Source organism: Pipistrellus hanaki (genome assembly GCF_964339955.1).
Source record: "Pipistrellus hanaki genome assembly, chromosome: 2".
NCBI lineage: Eukaryota > Metazoa > Chordata > Mammalia > Chiroptera > Vespertilionidae > Pipistrellus > Pipistrellus hanaki.
Window position 1 is genome coordinate 129,975,928 of NC_140504.1, and position 24,856 is coordinate 130,000,783.

General features: G+C 38.2%; 1 protein-coding gene across 15 annotated transcripts in view; it reads left to right on the forward strand.

Moving 5' to 3' along the window:
* The window catches only part of LOC311616575 (uncharacterized protein), a 413,605-nt gene that overhangs the window by 326,393 nt on the left and 62,356 nt on the right, over positions 1 to 24,856 (forward strand). The window contains exon 6 of one of the 15 annotated variants that reach the window (XR_014793936.1): positions 22,726 to 22,825. The exons of the other annotated variants lie outside the window; for them this stretch is intronic. The gene's annotated coding sequence lies outside the window, so the exon portion shown is untranslated. The remainder of the gene's footprint in view (positions 1 to 22,725; positions 22,826 to 24,856) is intronic. 15 annotated transcript variants of the gene reach the window in all.

Below are 24,856 nucleotides of genomic sequence, written 5' to 3' on the forward strand. Positions count from 1 at the left end.
TCTGCAAGGATTATAATTCATTTTCTCTGTTCTCGCTCTCAGTCCAAATTTACTTACAGTTCTATAGTAGAATGTTTGAGCTACTAGGCAAGTAGAATCATGTCTCCACTGTGATTTAACACTAAATGTCCTGTTGTCCTTATTTTAATTTTTTTCTTTTTGTCCTCTATTCTCTCTTCACCTGAACATACATGTTTGCCGGGCATATTTGCTTTGCTTTTCTCTTTCTGATGTCCCATCCCTCCTGCCCTTGTTTTCTTCCCTTTTCTCTACTATAGAAACTGTCAGGTGGCCTCGCTGGCATCATCTTACCTTTTTGAACTATGTTACCCAGAGACTCCCATTTATTATGCCTCGGGCACTCTCTTCCTTCAATGCCCTATCTCTCTGAGGGATAGTTAATGATCTTTGCAGCAAATGAAGGTGAATTGCAGTCACATTACTGTTATAATACAGCCAACTGTATGGAACAGATTGGGCAGAGCTCTGAACAGCTGGGGCTGGCAGAGTGAGTCTTACCTCTTCTCGGAAGAGTTCCAGAACCGCCAGATCATCACACTTGAAGGGCAAAGAGGGACAGTAAAGGTTATGGGGATAGCCGTTCCTGCAGGTTCTTTTGGCCTTAGTGATCTACCTTTTGGAAATGTTTTCTGGTTTGTAGAGCTGGGAAAACATGGACTAATGGCACCCGGGGGCTGCTGGCACTGCTATTAGACTTGCCTGCTTAGTGGCTGCGATGGTATCTTTTGTTCATTTGCAGGTACTGAACATGGGATAAGATAGGTGCTTCTGTTGTTAAAACATATCCCTCTCGTCAGTTCATTGAGACTATTTCCAGTGTTAAGGAGAGTTTTGAAATTTTGACTTGCCAAGTGTATGGAATGCTAATATAAATTAATAAAGGCTCTGTTGGAACTTTTGGACTTGGATGACAGTATGGCTTCCTGGTGGGTATAATAAATGGGAACTGATGTGGGGTAGGGCAGATATCATAAACTGATGGCTCACAGAGCCTGATCTAGCTGTTACACATGTGTTTGCCCATACAAGGCAGTCTCTCTCTCTCTCTCTCTCTCTCTCTCTCTCTCTCTCTCTCTCTCTCTCTCTCTCATCTCTGTGTGTGTTTAAAGAACCAACTACCAATATTTTTTTAAATTTGCCTAACAATATTAGTTTTTTTTTTTTTATATAAGCCAGAAGTTCTGGCTTCCCTGGAACTGCATGTTCCCATGGGTAAATATCAGCTAAGGCTGAGTAACAGTTATCCCATATCTGTCGTGAGTGGGCCAAGGCAGGGTGTATACCTCTTACTAGAGTCTGCACTTCCCATCCTTACAGTTAGTTCTCTATAGGAGGAGTTCAGGAGAGAATACATAGATGAGGAAGATGGGGTGAGGAAGAACTGCGTTTGAATTTTAGCTTTGCCACTGGTTTTGTCAATTTGGGCAGGATACTTTTCTGAGTCTTAGTTTCCTCGTGTGTAAAGTGGGAATGTGGTTCTACCCCTCATATGGTTGCTAGAAAGAGCATTAAGGGACATAGCACATCCGACATCCTTAAAAGAGAGCTGTGTACTTACCAGGTGAAATTGCTGCACATATCAGCCATCATTGTAATTTTCAGTTGCCATATATCCTAGGTGAATTGATACCAATTATTTAAAGTCTCATTGACCATGTTATAAAATTAGATAAACACTTCTGTGACTAAGGACAATGAGGGGACTTGTGTCTGGGGTTCCCATATTTCTGTTTTTTGCCTTGCAGTACACAATTTATAGTGTCTGTAAGGGAATAATGCAATAGAAACTGAGCTGTTTAGGGAGGCATTACTAAAGAGAGAAAAATCTTGTAAGTTAGTTCACATTAGGTAAACACTTACTTTTCTTTGGGCTGGGTCATGATTTCATCATTTTGGATCTAAGCTCCTAAAGTTTCTGTTGCCCCATTCCCATCCCAATTACATTCAAAATCAGATTGATGAGAACCCTGTGGACTGAAAATATTCAGAATCTACATGGCAGGGAAGGTACAGGAATGAGAGTACTACATCAGTTAATATATTTTCTTGAAAGTAGGGTTAAATTTCATTTGTGTTAGGCTTTCATTGTCACCGAAGGCAGCAGTTAATAAGCACTCTATGCTCACAGATTCTTTAACATTTCAAAGGATATTTTTCTACATTTTTACATTCAGTTGGCATCTTTTCTCTCTGATGTTTGACCTTTGACATCAATCAGAAGGTTCCAGCACACATTTGGCTGCCACACATGTGGGGGGCAGGGGCTTCCTGGTTATTATATATATGCAGTTGAGAAATGCAAGTTTTTTCCGCCTATTTTTCTACTTCCTGCAAAGATGGGTGGATATTTTACTTAAATATACACTCTTGTCTCAAAATAGTAAAGGGTAGCAGTTCAGTCATTTCTTTTCATACTTCATGCAGGTGTCTGGAAAACTCTCCTGAGTTCCAGTGCAAAGCTTCTTACAAAGAAGAAGAAAAGATGGCTAGAAAATGGGAAGGCAGTTCTGGGATCAGTGGGAGAAAATTGGGGTAAAAATGTAATAAATTAGTTGTGTTCAGCTCCGTTATAGTGTTCAAAAATTACATTTTCAAGTGCTGTCTTAAACCTCCCTTGGATGAGGAAATGTCACTGTTAAGATAAAAGGTCCCTGAACAGAAGACATTCGAGAAGAAAACATTATTTTTAGAGTCCTATATTTAAAACAATTTAGAAGCATAGGTCTACCTCTAGACCTTGAAATTGGGCCCAAACCCAGATTCTGGTTCTAGGTGATTACCCAGGATCCCTTCTCATTCCTGCTTTCATCTGACACTGTTGGGAGGTGGGGTGAAGTGAAAGAGGGAAGGAGGTGAACAGGGGAAGTAAAAATGAAGGATGAAGAAAATGAAGATTCTCTGTGTTTCATCAACATTTTGTCCAAATCACCGAAAGAATTGTGGCATGTTTAAAGCTAAGGAAATATTTAGGATGATCCATGTGAAGTTGGCAATATTTCAATTGTACAAAAATGACAGTTTTTCATAGTTCAACTGAATACAATGATTCCATTTTTTTTCCTAGAATTTCTACAGCTCCATTGCCTGGGTAGGATGGGGTAATTTTAAGAGACAGAAATGTTTTGGAATCCAATTGGTGAATTTTTTTGCATATACTTTGTTAAATATGTTATACAGGTATACATATATTTTTGCTTGAATTTTATTGCTATCATTTTTTTCCCTAAAATTATGGTTTCTCCATCAAATTTCATAGTAAAAAAGACTGAAAGGCAAGGTCAGTGTGAGCATGATTGAAGCCGGGTATCTTGTCAGATCATTCATCTGGGACATGCATGGCCCACTGGGTTTGACTATGGGGTAGCAAAGATCCAAAATTGGGTTTTTATCTTAGCAGACTTAAAGTTTGTTTTGAAAATAAGAAATTGATGTGGAAAGATGAAAAGCTATCCACGTGGACATGATTTATTACAACATTTTTTATGGTTGGTTGAACCTTGTTGAAAGTTGTGAGCTTCCTCAAGTAGGTATTTCCTCCCCCGCCCCTCCTGCTTCCATTTTTTTGTGGGACAGAATGACTTCATGAATTCTGTGATAGTTTGGCCAAGAAACAAATTCACTTAGTTAATAAAAATTAAAAATCTCTGAAAAGGCCTGGAAGTAGTACCATCAGTAGTCCTCCAGTGGTGGTGGTGGTGATGTGTGTGCGCCTTTGTGTGTGTTTCATGGGAGAGATTTTTTCAGAATGAAAGAGACAGATGCTTCCTTCACTTGCTGGTTTCCTGATTTTCAAAGCCTTTTTTGTTGTTTTATTTTAAGATTGGGTGCCTCTTTGTTGGGTAAGTGAGGGCGTGGACAGCCTGCAGGCGCATGCGCCTGCCTCTGTAATTGGCTCTTCCTGGTATGATATCAAGTGGAAGTGCAAGGGACCACAACTGCATTGAGCTGAGCCCACTTCCCTTCACCCACAGAGAATGTGAAGCAGTTAGGCCAACATCAATCAAGGCAAACCCACAGGCTGAACTCACACCGTTGAAGCAGGTGCCTGAGTGAGCATCCTCTGGCAGGCCCACGTGACTGAGGTGTACCTTGGTGCCTTGCCCACAGATGTCAGTTATGATGACTGTGTGGGCTGTGCCCGCCTCACACAGCCAGTACAAGCCTGACGTACTTATGGGACAGAGCAAGTGTAATTTATGGCATCTCAGCGGATTTACTGAGATTAGAGAAAAAATGCAAAGTCTACTATCTGCCTGTGTGTGTACATATACATTGAATATGTGTATATGGATATATGTATATGCATATGTATATACCCATACATCTATACACATGTGCACACACATTTAAAGCACAACTCAAGTGGGCCATGAAATAAAGAGAGAATATGAACATTTAAGACATTCTTAAGTGTCTGACAATAAGGTTAATTTTCTTATTAAAAAAAGAAAACACAAATTTCATCCTGAGTTGAACCATCCTGATATATTTTACACAGTTATTAGTTCCCCAAAGCTGATTATAAGTATTATTGGTTATGAGTATCCACTTTGAGCTGATGCTTAAAAATGTTATGCATATTATTTGTATCCTAATATGTGGATAATCACCCTTTCTCTAAGCAATGCAAAGTAAAACAAGACTCTTCTTAACCATCAAAATTAGCTAAATTTGAGAACAAATATAATAGTGTTTTTATAGGTTTGAGGAAAAACATACTACTTGGGGGAGGTGAGATTTTATATACTATCTGGAGATTATTTTGCAATACAGTTGGCCTTTGAACAATATGAAGGTCAGGAATGCTGAACCCCTCAACCCCTAAACAGACAAAAATCCACATATAGCTTTTGACTTCCCCCCAAATTTATTGCTAATAGTTTACTGTTTATTAGAAGTTTTACTTATAATGTAAACAGTCAATTAACACATATTTTGTATGATATATATCATATACTGTATTTTTACAATAATTTAAGCTAGTATAAAGAAAATGTTATTAAGAAAATCATAGAACCGAAACTGGCTTGAATAGAGCATCGGCCTGTGAACTGAAAGGTCCCAGGTTCGATTTCAGTCAAGGGCATGTACATTGGTTGCAGGCACATCCCCAGTGTGGAGTGTGCAGGAGGGCAGCTGATCAATGTTTCAGAGACCATAATGACGTCACAACCATAATGACCTAACAATCAGTCACTATGACACCCACTGTGGCCAGCGAATCAGCCTAATCAGGGCTAGATTTCCCCCAACACCCCAATCAAGGTGTCCAAACTCTGATCAATTGGTGGTAAGCAAGTGGAAAGCAGACTTCTTAGTCTCTCCTCTGGCCCTCAGGCTCCAATCAATTGGTGGTGTTGGTGGGCAGGAACTGGGACTGGTGAGCAGGAGGAAGACAGACTGCTTGGTCCATTCCTCCCCGGCACACAGGCTTTGATTGATCAGGGGATGGCTAACAGAGGAACTGGGGTGAGTGGCACGGTGGGGACTGGTGAGCAGGTGGAAAGCAGACTTCTTGGTCCCTCCTCCTGACCTTTACTTCCAATCAATCGGTGGTGGCTGTGGGGTAGAACTGGAGACTGGTGAATGAACAGAACATGGCCCTTATCGCAGGTGAGGCCTAAGGTCCCTAACTGCACGTGATTTCATGTGCTGAGCCTCTAGTTATATTATAAATGTCTAAACAGTAGTAATGTGATAAATTATAGTAGAAATCTATAATAATGAGAGTGTAATATGCTAATTAGACCAGACATCCTTCTGGGATGAAGCTGGGGCTACAGCTGTCATGGCTGTGAGGGAGGGATCAAGGTAGCCACTTCCGCAAAGGCCTACTCTTATACCAATTCTGTGCACCCAGCCTCTAGTATACAATAAAATACCAAGTGAGGCATTAAAACAATGTTATAGGTTTTTGTATAATCCTATTTTTTTTTTTTACAAACAACTTTGTTTCATGTATATATGAACAGGTAGGCATTGGAAATATTTGGAAGATTATGCATAAAGAACCATATAAAAGTTATTATTTCACTCTGGTGGGATGGCTTGGTTAGTGGAGCGTCGCCACATACACCAAAAGGTTGTGGGTTTGATCCTGGGTCGGGGCACATAAAAGAGGAAACCAATTAGTCTCTCTCTCTCCCTCTCTCTCTTAAATCAATAAAACATATCCTTGGGAGAAGATTGAAAAAAGAATTATTATCTCTAGGTGATTTGAGAGTAATTAAATGTATTTATTTTATCTGTTCTTAACAATTTTCTAATATTTGTATGTACTACTTGCATATTAAATACAGCATAGAACAGTCATGGAAATGGCGTTTTTAAGCATAAAGGTTATCTAGAAATCTCTGTGAAGACCAGGAAGGGAAGGAGCTTTTCATTTTTTCAATGGATGACTGTTTAACAAATGTCAAACACTACTGATTAATTAATTCAACAATATATGTATGTCTGTGTATACCAGGCACAATATAAGGCTCTGTTATGTTGCTATGTATTTTTCACATGACAAATGACTAGATCATTTGATATGCTGATGTATGTGGTTTTACTAACACTTAATACTGATATGAAAAATCTAATATGTACATGTAAGTAGTAAGAATAAAAAGTAACCCTTTGCTTCATATTTTTGCATATGTGTTTTATCTGCCCCACGCTGTCTCACATGGCTAAACTTTTCCTACCATGTGGATTGTTGGCAACTTCAGATGCCGGGAGAGCCAAAAGCAGATAGGAGAATCATTGGGAGAACTTGACACCATTCATGAAAACTTGAAAGAACATGAAAAAGCTTATCGGCAAGAGCTTTGAAAAATCTAACCTCTCCTTATTTTGTAGGTTTTGGGCTTTGAAACTCAATCTGGGTTTAATGTTCAGCAGGTGTCCTTTGGGGAGTTAGGACAGGATTTGAAGGGTGGAAGATTAGTGTAATGAATTCAGTGTCCGTCCATCTGGAATGTTGAGACTGTGGAGGATATAAATAGGCGGTTTAGATTAGGGATGTCTGACTGGAGGAGGATCAGGATTCAGGCTGACTTGGAGATACTCATCTAGAGGCTTAAGTGCTTCTCTGAGCCCCCAAGAATCTACCCAAAGGGCAGTCTTCTGATGTGCAGTCTGTCTCACCACAATGATCCTAGCCGGGTAGCTTCCACATGGCCTCTCCCACTGGTATGAGATTAGAAATTAAAAATTCCAGCCTAAACCTCCCAGGGCTGTAAAATGAAAAGATTTTCATGAGTTAAGCTATAAAAATAACACAGATTCTTGAAAAGAAAGATTCATTTTAGATGAGTATCAATTTGCCAAGTTGTTTATGGTGTGTGTGTGTGTGTGTGTGTGTGTGTGTGTGTGTGTCTGGGGGAATAATTATGACTTCTTGAACTTGGTTCATTTCTTTCCCATTGGTGAAGGGAAGAAGTTAAACTTTCTGTTTACATTGTCCAATGAATGGGGAAAGTTAGGTTCACCTGTTTCTCTACTGCAGTTTTGCTGTGCTATTGTGGGAAAATGTGTCATATTTACTTCTACTTTTTTCTCTTTATCCTTCTCTTCCATTAAAACAGATATGATGCCATTAAAGAACTGCCTTGGGATAGCTTGAAGTAGAAAGGGGGGTAGCTACTCCTGAGACAAGCCCGGAGTGATAAAATAAATCAACAATTCAAGGAATCACTTGCCCTTAAAAAAAAAAAATAAAGACTTGTAAATAGAATAAGATTGAGAGAAACATGTCTTTAGGCAAGCTAATCTAATCACTCACAGAAGGCAGTCAGTTTTCTTGCTGGATCACTTCCACTTTATATTCTCACGGGGGACAATATATTAAGTACAGTATTTATAAATAGCTGTTGAGTCCTACTGTCTGATTTTGGCAAATCCAAAGGAAAAAAAAAAAAAGAATATATCTTGGACTGCTTGAGCCTTTCTGGGAGGATATTGGAGTTTTCCCAGAGGGACTGGCTTCACATTGTGGGAAACAGTGGTTTAGGAGATAATATTGTTAGAATTTATATTTTAGAGGGCATTTAGTTTTCTTTAAGTTTTTGGAGCAGCCACAGCTGATCTTATATCTCTCAGGATCTGAAAAAAACCCTAAGTGTGTGCTAGTCTTTCCTTACTTTGATGTCATTTCCTTTTAAAGGGCACCCTAACTTGTAACCCTCTCATCCTGTTAAAGCCACAGGCTGAACTCACAGGCACCAAAATACCCATCGTCTGGATAGAAGGTGTGGGTGGTAACAAGTAAGCCTAGTTAAACAGAAAGGATTATAGAGTGAAGTCTCCACTGGCTAATGCCTTTTTCTCTCATGGAATGTTGAAACATTGATGTTTTGGCAAAAACCTTAAGCTAATTTTGTTTAGATAGTAATCATCACATGGCACCGCCTGAGTAATTGAAATTAGTGATGAAAATAAAGATGAAATGTTTATTATTTTTAATCCTCACCCAATGATAACTTTCCATTGATTTTTATAGAGAGTGGAAGAGAGAGGGAAATACAGAGAGAAATATCAATGTGAGAGAAACACATCAATTGGTTGCCTCCTGCATGTGCCCTGACTGGGAACCGAATCAGGGAGGATCCTGCAATCCAACTAAGGTACATGCTCTTGACCAGAATTGAACCCGGGACCCTTCCACAGGCAAACGCTCTATCCAGGAGCAAAACAGGCTAAGGCAAAAAATAAAAATGAAATATTTAGAAGTAATGTTATAACCCCTTTCTGTTAAAGTGTGTGCTAAAATAAAAGTGCATTGTCACGAGGAAATAAATTCCTTTAGTTTAACTTTCTCAGCATGTGTCTGGGGTAAAATTGTTTTCATAGATGTTGTTTATAGGGCTATATTACAGCCCTAGTCCACTGGTTGCTTAAATGTGAAATGAACATATCTAAGTTCTTTTGCTCTTTTGTAGCCTGTAAGTTTGAGAAGCTGTTTAACCTATAGCTTTCTATCTCCAGAAGGGAGATAATAGCACCATACTCAGAGGGGTTTTTAAATAAACTATTGTAGGATAGTTTTAGATTAACAGAAAAGTTGCGAAGGTGGAAAGAGTGTATTCATGTACCTGTAACCTGGTTTTCCTCATTGTTACCACATCACCTTACTAGGGAATGTTTGTCTAAGCGAAGGCGCTGACATTGGTATTTTATTATTAACTAAATTTTAGAGTTTATTTGGATTTCACAGGTTTTTCCTCATGTCCTTTTCTGTTCCAGGATTCTCATCCTGGATACTGCAGTGCATTTAGTTGGCAGGTCTACTTAGAATACTCTCATCTGTTTCTCAGACTTGTTTTTGATGACTTTGACAGTTTTGAGAATTACTGGGGAGCGTTTTATAGGTTGTCCCTCATTTGGGATTTATGTGATGTTCTTTCTCATGATTAGACTGGGTTGTAGGTGTTTGAGAGAAGACCACAAAGTTGCATTATCATTCTCAACACTTCATTACCAAGGATTTATAGCGTCCACCTGGCTTATCACTATTGCTGTTGACCTTGATCACCTGGCTGCAGTCATGTTTGTGGGGTTTCCCCACTGTAAAGTTACTTTTCTCTCCCCCTTTTCATACTGTCCTCTTTGGAAGGAAGTGACTAGGCACAACTCATAGGGTTGTTTTAAGATTTAAATGAGATCATAGACGTCTTAACACAGTGATTAGAAAACACTCATTAAATGTCAGTTGACTGCTACTTTAATTGTTGCTTTTACACTAGTCCTTGTCAATACTTAAAAGCCAGCAGTTGAGCTTCTTTCCTGTAGGTCTACAGTCCTCAGTCACTTATTGATGCTGATAAAAAAAAATAAAAAGTGAATGCTTCCAAACCTTTCAAGTGAGATAATTGTACTGAATGGCACTTTAGAATGGAGGTATATGAATTCATTTAAGCCTCACCACCGAAATATAGTGCTAAATTGGCATCATCAGCATCTGGTCCTATCTCAAGGTATGGTGTCAGTCATTGAGGATGAGCATGGAGAAGTGGGGTTGGGAGTGAATGGGAGGGCCTAGTCTTGGGAATGACAGGGAGAAGGAAAGTAATTTAGAAGCTGAGCCTACATTAGGATGAGGTTTCCCCCCAACCCCTTTTTCAGGTTTGATAGCTTTTAGAGTTCTTAGAATAAACTGTCTTAGCACTTCTCTGTAAAATAAGGGCCTTGTTCTGCAGCCTGAAATGCTTCAAAGCCCATGCAATTGTTGCTAGAGTAGTTCTCTGAGCTTAGATAATAGAGTTTGGAGTCCTGTGTAACCATAAATAACAACAGCTGGTTTCTTGTACAGATACTGTTTGGCAGGAATTTTTTATTTAAGTCTCTCCATGTATCTAGTTGAACAGTAAGCAGTATTCTAACATGACTAAAAGCCTCCCAAGTCTCCTTCCAATAAATTTCCTTTACTCTTCCAATTTAAAGTTCAGGGTGTGGGGCAGGGTTAATGTACCAGAGAAGGAATGCTCGGGAAGTATTTCTAAGCTAGAGAAAATAAGGTTCCACTTCTATGTATTCTTTCTTACTTGACCTTCAACTTCTCTCTTAGATAACAATTTTTTGGACTGATTCTTGGGAAAGCAAGATTTATGCAGACATTCTTTTTGGTGTTCTGTATGTACTTGGTAAAGATACTTATTCCTATTAAAATGGAATACCCTGACCCTGAGTTTTTAATGGTAAGAAATTTTGCATCTGCATTAAGGGTAGGTAAGTAATGAAATGTCCTTTTAATCTTCTTTAAAAGAGTAACAAGGAAACTCTTATATCCTTGGGAATTTCTGTCTTAAGAAGCTTATTCAAGACTGAGCATCACTTTCCTGGCCCGTGGAGAACCCAGGAAGTACTTGAAGCACATAGATGGTATCATTCATTCATTTAATGCTGTCTGTTATTAACAGCAAAAAAGAAAGTTTTTACTTAACTTGCCAAATTAACCTTGGGGTATAAAGGAATAGGAACTATCATAGATACATTATCTACTCTCTTTCTGTAGTTTTGTCAAGCCCAAGTTGAGTTCCCTGTCCTTGGGGTTAGGAATATAAATAAAATAAGGTGGGATCTATGAACCTCAAGAGTGAAATGATAGTCTTTATGGGTTCTAGAAGGTTTTTTTGTTCTTTAAAGCCTTTGTAAAATTCCTCTTGTCATCAGGGATCATCACGATTGTATCAACTGACCTGCTTGGGGACACATAGGACAGTAATACTTCCTTTCCCCCTTTGAGATTAGGCATAGCCATATGACTGACTTTGGCCCATGAAACTCGTGCAGAGGTCATTTATGTTGCCCCCCAATTGAAGCGCAAGAGTCTCTGTGGAGTTGGCTTCATTACCTTCCTTCTACCTTAATGGAAACACACACTGAAGCCTGTACAGTCTTATCTCATAGGGACCCTGATGGAAACATCTCCTGATCCAGGGTGAGCACATAGTGTGAGCAAGAAGATGGCTTTGGTGCTTACAAGTCATTAGGGTTTGGGGGTGATAGTGCGGGTGGTCTGTCTGCTGTCCATTAGCCTGCCCTGACTAATGCAGTCACCTTTATTATCTCTTTAGAGTTGGTGGAATTCCCTAGATGCTTGGGCTGTGGAGGGAGTATTCACAATTATGATGGTGGCAGGAAATCTGATAGCTACTGTTGCACAGAAACTGGGTATAATTTCTTAAGAGGAATGACTTACATTTCAGTTATAGTCACTACATTTCTTTAGTATACACAGAGTGTATACTTTGCAACAAATATCTTTCAATAGAACAGAATAATTCTAAAGAAGAAAAAAATCGTTGTGTACACACCACACCACACACACACACACACACACACACACACACACACACACACACGTTAACTTACACTCCCAAGAGTCACATGAGAGATTTTAATGCCAAACTACTGGTTGAGTGCCAGGAAGAATTTCTTGGGTGGACATAATGCTTAATTTATATTTAGGGAATTTCCACTACTAAATCACAGAGCTTGTAAACTTTGAAAAGAGGAAGAGGGGATGGAAAAGAGAACAACAACAACAACAAAGGTTCAGGGATATGGTTGACAATATTCCTTTTAATTTAAAGCCACCTGAAGGCTTCAGTTGAATAATAAAGTAATCCCCATATGGTTTCCGTTCTTTCAATGTTAGAACCTCAGAAACGCAATCTACTTTTAGCCTTGGCTTCTGCTTGCCTCTTTGTCAGGCTGAGAATGCTTCCCGTCTGCTTGCTAGTAGGAATGTAAGCAAAGCTCTATTCTCTTGGGGATAGTTCCCAGACTCTACTTTCCTCATGGGCAAGTTGGCTCAATTGCAGGGAGGACCTACTTTTGCAGGGCACTCTTGACACTTGGGTAGACAGGGTCAGTCAGTGCCTCCACACCCCCCAGTGACTTCATGCTTAATTAGTGAGGAGCCTCCTTACAAACACTGTTCTCAACCCCCTTTCGTTCTTCCATCCCTTACAATTCTGTTTACAGGAAACATTTCCCAATGTAAAAAACAACACACAAACACACACACACACAAAACCAGCTATTACTCATTTGAGTTTTGTTGTTTTCCCTTGAAATTTTTAATCCTCAGAATCTTTAGAAGGGCAAATACTCAGTAAATCCTGAAACTTGAATACAGTTATTTTTAATTATGTTTATATACTTTCATTACTAAATTTTTAATCTTTTCCTTATCCTGTGTAAGTTTACTATTCTCCTGTGTTCAGATGAGTTCGAGATATACTCAGGAATTTAATGAGAAAACATTCTGAGAAGCAGTTTCACTACATGATGCTGGAAATCCATTAGGACCATGTATTCTGGGCTGTGTGTAACTGTTCTGGTTTGAATTTGTAAACTCCTCCAGTAATCATTAAAATGTCATGAAACAACTTAGTGGGGGCTCAAAAAGAAGTGGTCTAGGAAGTCAGTCAGTAGATAGAAATTTTGATGCTACTGCATTGTGATGTCACTAATTTCTTTACCTGTTTGTCCATTTTAAAAAGGGAGATTAATGGTGGTCACTTGTCCACTATTCATGGAGTTGCAAAATGATTTCTTCACACTAGGAAAATTAAGAAAATATGTGTAAAGTGGCCTGAATATTGGGAATAAAAGTCCTTCAAAGTATAGGTAGATGGGAGTAGAGGAAAACCATTTCGTATTGAAGAATTTTCCCATTCCACCAGGGCCAGCATTTTGAGGAGGTCCCTCTGCCAGAGTCATTGCATGAGTTTCCTCTTAATTTGAAATGAATAAGTACATGTCTAGTACAGAGACCCTCTAAAGATTCACGCGCGCCAAAATGGGTCTTCGTGATCCTCAGAAATCACTGTGGGGTAGACTACCAAGGTGAGCATTATTTTATCTGGCCTCTAAGTTAAATGCCACAGTGTGTCTTCTGCACAATGTGGCCCGGAATGGTATTTCATATGTTGTAATGCTTTCTATCAATGAGACTAATATATCACATGTGGTTTTTTTGCTTGATTTTTAATTGTAAATTATTAATATAGTGGCTTTGAATCAAATGTAAAAGAAAGAAAAGCAAACACAATCCCAACACCAATTGCAATGGAAATGAGTGTATCAGTGTCCTATAATTTTTCTCAATACAAATTTTAAACATGTATATCACTTAAAAAAATCTGTACTGATTTCTTTGGATAACTTTACAATAGTGTATGTAAAAATCTACTTCAAGAAGACATTCTCTTTTCCTTTAAAGCTCTATAGCCTTCTACTCTCCAATATGTATAAAATATACTTTGTTTTCACATTGCTAAGGTTGTTAACAATTATATTCTATAACTATTTTGAAGTCTTCTGTGTTAACTATTTAGGTGGATAACTAAAAATTGAAAACTAGTAATCAGTATTTATGCTATATCTATGCAAATAATGTTCATTACAGGGCCTGTTAAGATGCTCTGATTATATGCGCTTGCAATTTCATAACCCCTGTGTCTCTCTATGAAAGGTCAAATGCAGACTCCTTACTTAATTTTATCAACTTATTGAAACCATACAACATTCAGTTTGCTCCAAAATTGGACCATATTCTTCTTATACAGTTTGTTAACTTTGAAGTGTTTGATCTTTGTTTTTTTGCTTTTCCTTGTTGGGAGAAGAAATAATGAACCTTAGAAAAAACTGAGGTTTCTTTCTAGTTTCAATGTTGTTTTCTTTCATTAAACTTTTGAGTCTCTTTTAACCTTGGTGTTCTCTAATTTCATAATGATGTTTGTGTCTTATTAATTCTGATTATTACTTGGAGTAATCGGGAAACTACATCTCTTGTGACCCTGGGAGATTTTCTTTTATTACTTTGATGTTTTTCTTAGGTTTTTTCTACATATTCTTAATGGAAATCCTGTCAATCAGATGTTGGATTTCCTGACTTGATCCTCTACATCTCATATCTTTCTTTCACATTTTTATCTTTCTTTGTTCTTACATTATGGAAATTTTTAATTCTATCTTCTAACCCTTTCCTTAAGTATTTCTTAGCAATCAGAATTTTAATTTTCAGAAGCTCATTCTTTTATTTTTGTGGCACATATTTTGAAATACACTAAAACAATAATATAAAGCACTAGCATTCTGCTAAGAATTCATTTATTATAAAGATCTACATTAAAAAATAAAAATTCCTTATGGGTATTTGAGGAGACATCTAGAATTGCCATCCAGTTTAATAATCTAACCATTTACAAAAACAGTATCTGTTGCTCATTAGCCATCTTACTTGACTTTTACTTTACTAATAATGCATACTGAACAGCAGTGACAGAGAAAGAACACACAGTTGCTACCCTCAAGGCATTTATGGCCCAGTTGAAAGAAACGACAAAAGCATTTTAAGAATAAAGAAGCCCGGCCAGCGTGTCTCAGTGGTTGAGCAATGACCTATGAACCAGGAGCTCAAGGTTTGATTCCTGGTCAGGGCAGGTCAGGGCACATGCCCAGGTTGCGGGCTTGATCCCCAGTTGGGGGTGGGAGGGTAAGGCAGGGAGGAGCCTGCAGGCGGCAACCAACCAATGATTCTCTCATCATTGATATTTCTCTCTCTTCCCCTCACCCATTTACTCTTAAATTAATAAAAATATTGAAAAAAAGGGAAAAACATTATGGCGTTATAAACCAGAGTAGTTTATTTTTTAAACTAAAATGAACCACTTCATACAGATAGGGTGTTTTTCCTATATTTTATTTATTTATCTGAGAGATACAGAAAGTCAAATTGTTGGATGAAGGCTATTGTTTTTGATACTTAATGTTGATATTCCATTTATAGAACCATCCATCATCTACCACAAAATTAAATTTACCAAAACTAAGTACTAATGGATGCTGTAATTAAAAAAAAAATGCTGAGTAACATATTATTTGTGACAAGTGGCACTTTATTTTAACTTAAATTATTTTATTAGTATTATGCTACATTTTATCATTCTCTGGCATTTATGTGTAAATCATAGTATACCTGTGTGCAAAAGATTTTTTTCTTCTGCTCCCTTTCCTCTTCTTTTTCCTCCTCTTCCACCTCATCTTCTTTCTCTCCCCTTTCCACCTCTTCAGCCTTACTTTCCTATAGTATTGATATAAGACTATACCCATTCCAACCTATGTTTGAGTGTTTTCTACACATCTTCTACTCATTTATGATGACCTGGGATCATTTTCTGAAGAAGTAGTTGGATGTATATTTTACATACTATTGGTCAAAGACAATAGTTTATTAATAGCATTAAGGTCACTGTTCATAGATAGCAGGAAATGTAAATGAAGCTTTTGTTGACTTAGGACTTGAATCCGAGAACAGAGAGCAGTTGTTTGTAGTCTTGAACTTTTTCCTGAACACTAATTTCCATGAGTTGTTTAAAGGATATCTTGATGTGAAATAGGAGAACCATGTTTGAGGACTTGGATTCTTAACCTAGCATCAGGGTGGGACTTAATTGAATCAGCTCATCATGGTGTTATTTCTGTTTTGAAAGCTCTCTAAAAAATATACAAAAAAAAAAAAAAAAAGACAATTTCTCTCGAAGAGAACAATAATTGGCCCTACTTGCTATTTCTGTTTCCATCCTTAAATTGTTTTTTTAGTTTTGAAATTTGGCTGTCAGTATATTTTTGGCTCAAAACTAAAGAAGAAATATTGTGCCATTTAGAATTAGGCATTATGTTTGTCAATTTCCTACCAATGAAAAGTTTTATGTCTTGGTGAACTGATTCTGAAAATCTAAATGCATATTACTTGATAACTTAGGGTAAAGCTATTTGACTAGGGTTTTTAGGATAAGAAACTGGGCTGCAGCTAGAGTAGTAGGATAACTAACTCTATTATTGTTGAGTATTGGTAACTTCATATTATGCTGTAATCCTTACATTTTTATCATACCCAGTTTCACATTTAACCCAACAGAATTACCTTAAGCTTGTAGGTAATTAAACCCTTTGCTGATGGTTGAAGCCCAAGGTAAAGTTATATATAGTCTTGCATGTAATGCTGCTGGTTCTTAGAGCACCCTCTGGCAGAAGGCCTGTGACACACAAATTAAGAATCATAGAGAAACATTTCATTCAGTTTGACTTTTTAATTCAAGAAAAATAGAATTATTTGTTCAGGTACAATATAAATGTGGTGAAATCTATACATCTTTGTATTTCTTTGATTTAAGCAATCAATACAATATGAGACCTCAAAACTTTGTGTAAACATATCCCTTTACTACATATCACTTTAAGTCACAGTCTTTGTTGGATGATACTGATATATTGCATGATCACCCCCCCCCCCCTTATTGATGGTCATAAAGATTTATCACTCCTCTTTTCAAGTGGGTTCAAATGATGATAAGCAACTGAACTATTCAACAGAAAAGTGGACCTCTCTGACTTTCAGAAGCAAATGTCTAAATATTAGCAATAGGAAGTGAAGAACAGGAAGGGAAATTGTATGAGGATTGTTCTGGGAGCATTCCTTGCAGTCAGACTGAATGAAGAGCTCATTTTCATGCCTTGCTCTCTATCTGCGATGTCAGCAGCACTGGTATCTGGTTCTTTATCGGGTTACTGCTGCTGATGTCTACATTTTCATTTATCTTGGCTTTTATTTAATTAAAAAAAAAAAAGACAAATAACTAAGGTGAGCCTAGAGGTGCAGCTGAGTTGAGCATGGATATCTCTTTATTAGAAAATGAGTCTATTGTATCATTTATGATGTTTGTTGATGGGCAAAGTTTTTTAATTGTATCAAGCCAGATTTCCCAATTCTTACTTTCTTAATTTTCCCAAAATTTTTGTAATTTTTTAAAATTATAAAAGTGGTGAAAACTCAGATCTCATTTTTAGAAGTTGACCACTTTCAAGTTGTCTTAATTAAATAGAAAGATGTTTCTGACATCAGAGGGGAAAGAAAGGTAAAGTCTCTGGGCTTCTCAGAAAGAGGAGACTTCACCCCATTCTTTCAAATTACATATTTGAGTTCTATAAAATTCCCTTTAGAAAAAAACACTTGCTTAACCAAGTATAAAAACCACTGAGCTAGGTCATCATAAATTCTGAGTCATCTTCCTTCCTCTAGTTCTCACTGTGGACAATTGTTTTGCTCCTGTTTATACAATACATTTCTGAAAATCATTTCAACATTAATCAAAGCTGGAGTTTCCTCAGACCGTTCATGCTTCCCTTATTAAAAGTGTTTTTGCTACTGGGTAGGTGAATGGCTAGGTTGATGGACAGATGTATAAGAATAGGAAGGAAGGAAGAAAAGAAAGAGATATAATTACTAAAGACCCAGTGCACAAAATTTGTACATGGCAGAGTCTCTTGGCCTGGCCAGAGATCAGAGCTGACCCGGTTCCCCGCCTCCCGGCCTCCCCACCTCCTCCTTCCCTCGTTCCCTCAGCACTCCACTACTGCCATTGGTCATCTGCCATGTTTCGCACCACCCCCTGGTGGTCAGTGCATGTCATAGCAAGCATCAAACTCCCGATCTCACTGTCAAACTCCTTAGGAGACAATTTGCATATTAGCCTTTTATTATATAAGATTTCCATTTATCTATTACTTTATGTCAATGCATTGTTGCTTTTTTAAAGAATAGCTTATTGATTTTTAGAGAGAGAGAAAGGGAGAGAGAAAGAGAAACATCTATGTGGGAGCCCAGCATTAATAAGCTACCTCCTGCTTGCTGCCTCCTGCTTGCACCCTCCTGGGGATGGAGCTGAAACATGGGAATGTGTCCTTAACCAGGAGTTGAACAGGCAACCAAGGTTTGATACATTCATTTTTTATTATTTAGTTATATTTCTTACTACTTAAGGCAGGAATCACATCTTGCTTACATTTCATTATCTTATATGCAAATACAATGATAATGGAATCCTCAGTAACGTTTTTATGTACATACTAGAGGCCTGGTGCATGAAATGTGTGCAGTCTGGGGGTCCCTCAGCCTGGTCTGCACCCTCTCACAGTCAGAGAGCCCTCGGGAGATGGCCAACTGACAGATTAGGCCCGCTCTGGAGTGGGCCGAAGCTGTCAGTCAGACATCCTTAGTGGTGCTGCAGAGGCGGGAAAGACTCTTGCCATGAGCCAGGATTCTGCCTGAGTGGCACTTCCCCTGTGGGAGCACAGTGACCACTAGGTGGCAGCTCCTGCATTGAGTGTCTGCCCCCTGGTGGACAGTGCGTGTCATAGTGACCGGTCGTTCTGCCGTTTGTCAATTTGCATATTATCCTTTTATTATATAGGATGGGCCATTCTAGATGCTAAGGATACAGAAGTAAGAAAACATCAAAAATCCTATTCCTGACCTGTTGGAGCTTCTTTCTAGTTCGAAATAAGAGCTACATTGAAGTGAGATATATGGTAGGCCGTATGATAATGCTGTACAGGTATATATAAAGCAGGAAATGGAAAGAGGTTGCTATTTTATATTCAGTGGTCACTGACATATACACAAAACCTAAAGGAGGTGAAGGAGGGAACTTGATAGATTCTTAGGTTAAGAACTTTTGCCAAAGCCAGTTTGGCTCAGTAGATAGAGCGTCGGCCTGTGGACTGAAAGGTCCCAGGTTTGATTCTGGTCAAGGGCATGTACCTTGGTTGTGGGCACATCCCCAGTGGGGGGTGTGCAGGAAGCAGCTGGTAGATGTTTCTCTCTCATCGATGTTTCTAGCTCTCTGTCTCTCTCCCTTCCTCTCTGTAAAAAATCAATAAATTTATTATTATTATTATTATTTTTAAAAGAACCTTTTAGGGGGTTCAGTAAAGGCAAAAGCATGATGTCAGAGTTTGTTTGGTGCATTCTAGAAGAATCAAGAAGAGCATGTTGGTGATTGCTATGAGGTCAGGGGGGGGGGTGGGAATGACTGGTTTTATACTCCCTTATTTTAAGTAAGATGCAAAGCCATTGAAGAATTTTAAGCAGAGGAAAAACATCAAATCTAAAAAGAGCACTCTTATTTTAGTGTTGACCTTAGACTTTTCTTTTAATGTAGCTGTGGGTAATATGTAAACAAATGACCATAGCTGTGTACCAATAAAATTATTTTTAAAAAACAGATGATGACTGGATTTGATTTGCATTCCATAGTTTGCCAGTACTGAACTAGACTGTTTGCCAAGTGGTTGTGAATTGTAGTTGGGAAGGGTGACAATTGTGACTGTGTCACTTGTCCCCTTTAGGAGCTACCAGCAAGTGATAATTTGTATGCATACCCCCTTCCCTGTACAACTCATTTGTTATCAGCTCAAAGTTATGGATATCATTTAATAAATGTTTCTTGATTATTGCAAAAGATGTGTCTACTAAAAGCACAGCTAGCAATATATAGGTTTTCTGCATCGAGGTTTTCTTTGTCACTTTGAGGACTGGGATATCTGGGACAAGGACTGTCATGCAGTAATTCCTTGTACTTATTGTTCCATGCCTGCCTGCTCTGAGACCTTTCTTCCCACTCTCTCTCTTCTGTTTGCCTTATCCCGCTGCTGTCCCAGAAAAATGTAGCACAGACCTCCTCAAGCAGTTGAAAATTTCTAGTAGCCACATAAAAATTGTAAAGAGAAGTTAAATGAGCATTAATAGTGTTTTATTTAAACCATTATAACCAAAATAGTATCACCATTTGGACTAGTCACATGCTAAACATTCCATAGGCACTGGTGGCTAGGGACCACTGTATTGGACAGTGCTGGCATGTAGGTAGTAGAGAAGGTTCAGAACTCAGTTTTCCCAGCAATAGCAGCACTTCTAACCTAACAATACTTTTTTAAAAAATGTATCTTTATTGTTGAAAGTATTACAGGTAGTCCCCTCTCCCCTCTCCCCGTTAACCCTCCTCCCCACATCCTTCCCCTCCCAGACCTTCACCCCACTATTTTCTATGGTTGATCTCTTCTCTTCCCCCCACCTCCCTCCCCCTCCAAGAATCTTCATTCTATTGCATGCTTCTATGACTCTGGATCTGTTTTATCAGATTATTTTGCTCATTAGATTCCATATATAAGTAAAATTATGGGATATTTATCTTTCTCTGGCTTATTTAGCTTAGCATACTACTCTCCAGATCCCTCCATGCTGTCTCAAAGGATAAGAGATTCTTCTTTTTTACATCTGCATAGTATTCCATGATATAAATGTGCCACAGCTTTTTTTTATCCACTCATCTATTAAGATGCACACTTGGCTGTTTCCAAGTTTTAGCTATTGTAAATAATACCTACCAGTAATTTTAAAGCTAATCTGTGCCATCGATTTACTTTTTCCTTCAAAGATTATAGGTATGGACCACTTTAGAAATGTTGGGATCCAAGCTCTTATTGCTGCCCTTAGGTAAATCAGCAGTAATTACCAGCAAAGTGTGATATAAGGAGGACTTCTCATTTTTTGTGTATGTTCTTTTTCAAAATATTATTTTTTCCCATGTAAGTTTCTTACATGCTTATAGATAGCTGTTTATAAATATGAAAATAGCAAAATTCAACTTCCTTGTCCATTTCCCATCCCTACCCCACCTCCACCCAAGCTCAACAACTAATTCCAAGGTCACTGGTAAGACTTTAAAACTGCGTGGACTGAATCTTCTATGTACACTGTCAGTTATTTCAATGTGAAATACAACTTGGAAGTGGAGGCTGGTAAAGGCCCGACATAAATGCAGCTGAATAATATTCATCTTGCACGATTTCAGTATGTGCACATTTATTTATAACTGATCCCACTCATGACAAAATTATCTGGAATTTGCTTAAGAAACAAAGAGTTTTATATAAACTGCAAAAACACCTAAATTTTTATAATTAGTTTTAATGGCTATATGAGGAAACTGAATTTGGGAGTTTGGAGGAAACAGCAGAAAAGCTATAAATAAAAACTTACAGAGCTGTTTGTCTAAGAATTCTGAGATAGTAAGAAACTTGCAGCCCTGTGACAGGCTCCTCCCATGGCCTGTGGCTTGTGACACCAGGAAAGCAGCATCCTTGAGCCCTTTACCAGAGACCGCCATTTTGGCTTTGTCACCTTGTGGGTTTCCATGCCCTTGTGGGAATGCCCAGAGTGCTGTTCACAGGGATTTTCACAGAGAGAACTGGCCATAGTATTCAAGGAAGGAGGTGATGATAAGACAGCTAGGAAAATCTGAGTTGAGTTTTTACAACACATCTGATGCTACATGGTCTATTTGAGGCAGGCACATAAGCATTTACAACTTGCTCAGTTATCTTCAGGAACATTGCAGCAATTGAGACACAGTAGTCCTCCCTTTCCATGGAAGGTACGTTTCAAGACCTAGGGTGAATAGAACTGAACCGGTATATATACTATGTTTTTTCCTGTTCAAACGTACATATGGTAAAGTATAATTTATGAATTAGGAACAGTAATATATTAATAATAATAACCAACAATAGAACAGCTGTAACAATATCTATTCTAATAAAATTATTGTAAAGATGCAAATTGACCATACCCTCATGACACCCACCAGCCAATCGGGAATGAGTATGCAAATTAACCCAACAAAGATGGTGGGTTAATTTGCATATGCAAGTACCACCCCAGCCACTCTAGGCCTCTGGGCAGCATGGGAAGGCAGAAAGGCAGAAAGGCGGATCTGGTCCAGAGTGAAAAGGTGGCTCTGGCCCAGAGCAAAGACAGTGCCAGCGGCCAGGAAAAGGAAGGCCCATTCTTGCATGAATCTTCGTGCATCGGGCCTCTAGTACTATAACAAAAGTTATGTGAATGTGGTCTCTCTTTGAAAATATCTTATGGTATTACACCTACCCTTGTAATGATGTGAGGTGATATAGTGCCAATGTAATGAAAAGAAGTGAGGTACTTGAGTGACAGGCAATTTAAAACTTATGAATTGTTTCTTTTTGGAATTTCCCATCTAATATTTTCAGATATTGGTTGACTGGGGTTAACTAAAATTGTGGAAAGTGAAACTATAGGTAAGCGGGGACTACTGTAATGACTTTGAGTTATAACAGAGTCATCCCTTTTCCAAATCATGATGGATTTGTAGATACCATCTTAGTCATTAAACTTGACTGCAGGCCATATCATTTCACTTTCTTTAAGGAAGGAATTTGTCCGAAGTTGAATGGGCAGGGCCTCATGCCTTTCTTTTAATTTCTTAAAATAGGACATTTTCAAACCCAGTAAAAATTTTTAAAAAGTCATTATTATTTGTATTCTCATAGCACACCAGCAGCAACAGCTGGTTCTTACCATCACCACCTTTGGCAAGACACTATTCTACAATGCTTCTTATAGAACTCATTCTCACAACAACCAGGAGAGGTAAGTATCACTCTTTCCCCCTTCGTACAGTAGAGGAAAGTGATTTCCAAATGGTTTCATCGCTTGTCCAAGGTCACTCAGTAGTAACTGGTGAACCTGGGATTTGAGCCCACACAGCCTGACTCCCCAGTTCCTGCTCTTAATCAGCACACTGAGTAAATGGATACCCGAACGCATGATGAATGGATATCTGAAACAAATGCGTTGAGTGTGAAATATAATGCCTGTGAAGCCTGGTTAAAATAAAATAATGGCATCATTGGGGCATTATTAGCTTAAGGTGTAGTAGTTTTTAAACTTAGATTTTTAAAATATTGGGCTTACCTACAATAGAGATGCTAAGGAAGCTTTTTTTTTTTTTTTTAATATATTTTATTGAATTTTTACAGAGAGGAAGGGAGAAGGATAGAGAGCTAGAAACATCGATTAGAGAGAATCATTGACCAGCTGCATCCTGTACACCCCCTACTGGGGATGTGCCCACAACCAACGTACATGCCCTTGATCGGAATCGAACCCAGGACCTTTCAGTCCGCAGGCCAGCGCTCTATACACTGAGCCAAACCAGTTTCGGCCTAAGGAAGCTTTTGATCTGCTCTAAAAGTATGTTGTCAATAAAGTATGAAAGAATGGAAAATTATATTTTCGGGAGTTGCTCTAATGCAGAGTGTGTTGCTCTAATGTAGAGTGCGCAGTTAAGAATTGAATCTTAAATCTTGCTTTTAGCTTTTTAAGCCACCTCTTATGGACACACCCATCTGATGGATGAGAAACTCTGGTGGAGGAAAACTTGCAGAAATAATCCTAGATGCTCTTCCTTTGTTCTGTGCTCTTTCTGAACCAGCTGTAACTTACATCCCTGCAGTGTCAGTGTTGATCCTGCCTTCTCTCACTGGGCTCGTTTTTTTACGCAGTTATTCTTTCCAGGGTTTGAAATTCAGTTTTCCCTAAATAATTCCTGACTTTGGTCAGCCCTCAGACTCTCGCAGTCATTTGCTGTCTGGGCAGGAACCTTTCATGTGTGTCCTGCTCCTATAAAACACAGCCCCCTCTGCCTGCTTGAACTATATTTTGAAACCCAAGTGTATGAGCGTAATGTCTTATTCAGAATTCCATTTACTTAGTGATCTCTTTGGAGGTTTATATGGCCTAATGGTTCCCCACCCACTTGATATTTTGCCCATTACATTATATGTTTTTTCCAAGGAACAAAAATATAACTTCTTTTCTGACAGCATGGAAGACGATCTCTTGCTGTTGCTCTTCAGGAAAAATTCTCATAATCTAACTAGACAAACCCTTGCTGAAAAATTAGACCAAATGGCATTTGTAAACTCCAAGGAAAGCATTTTTTTTTTTCTGTGAAGCATTTCCGAGTTGGAAGTGTTGAAACTTTACATATACTGATACCAGTTAGGTTTATGGAAAAAATGAAAAGTTATAAACAGTTGGATACACTGTCAAAACTGAATCCTGTCAACCTAATTTTTCCCTAGCCCTGTGTGCTGAGATACTTGCAGCATTCCTAATTCACATTTATGAGATGATGAGAAGAATGAATGAAAAAAGTGAGTTGCTAAAAGACAGACTAGGTTGCTAACTAGCTTCTTTTGTTTATTTGCTAAGTCTAAATTAAGGAAATAATATTAGAAAATGTATGTTGAGATCATATCTCTGATTCTTTTTCTCACGTTGTTTTCATACATAGAGAAATCAATTCACAATCAGTTTGTCTGTGTGTCTGGTACCATTGGTATTTGCTTGTTTGCTTTGTGTTTGTTTGTTTTTTTACTCATACTCTAAACCCATTAGGAAATGAAATATCCCATCATGAGAAACAAATGTGATTTACCTCTTTTGGGTTACTAGGGAAATATAAAGGACCTAAAGATCTGTGATGTTTGTTTGTTCTCAGTATCAGATCAAATAAAAATGTTAGATTTATGTGGCAAAATATGATTTTTAAAAAATATATTTTATTGATTTTTTACAGAGAGGAAGAGAGAGGAATAGAGAGAAACATCGATGAGA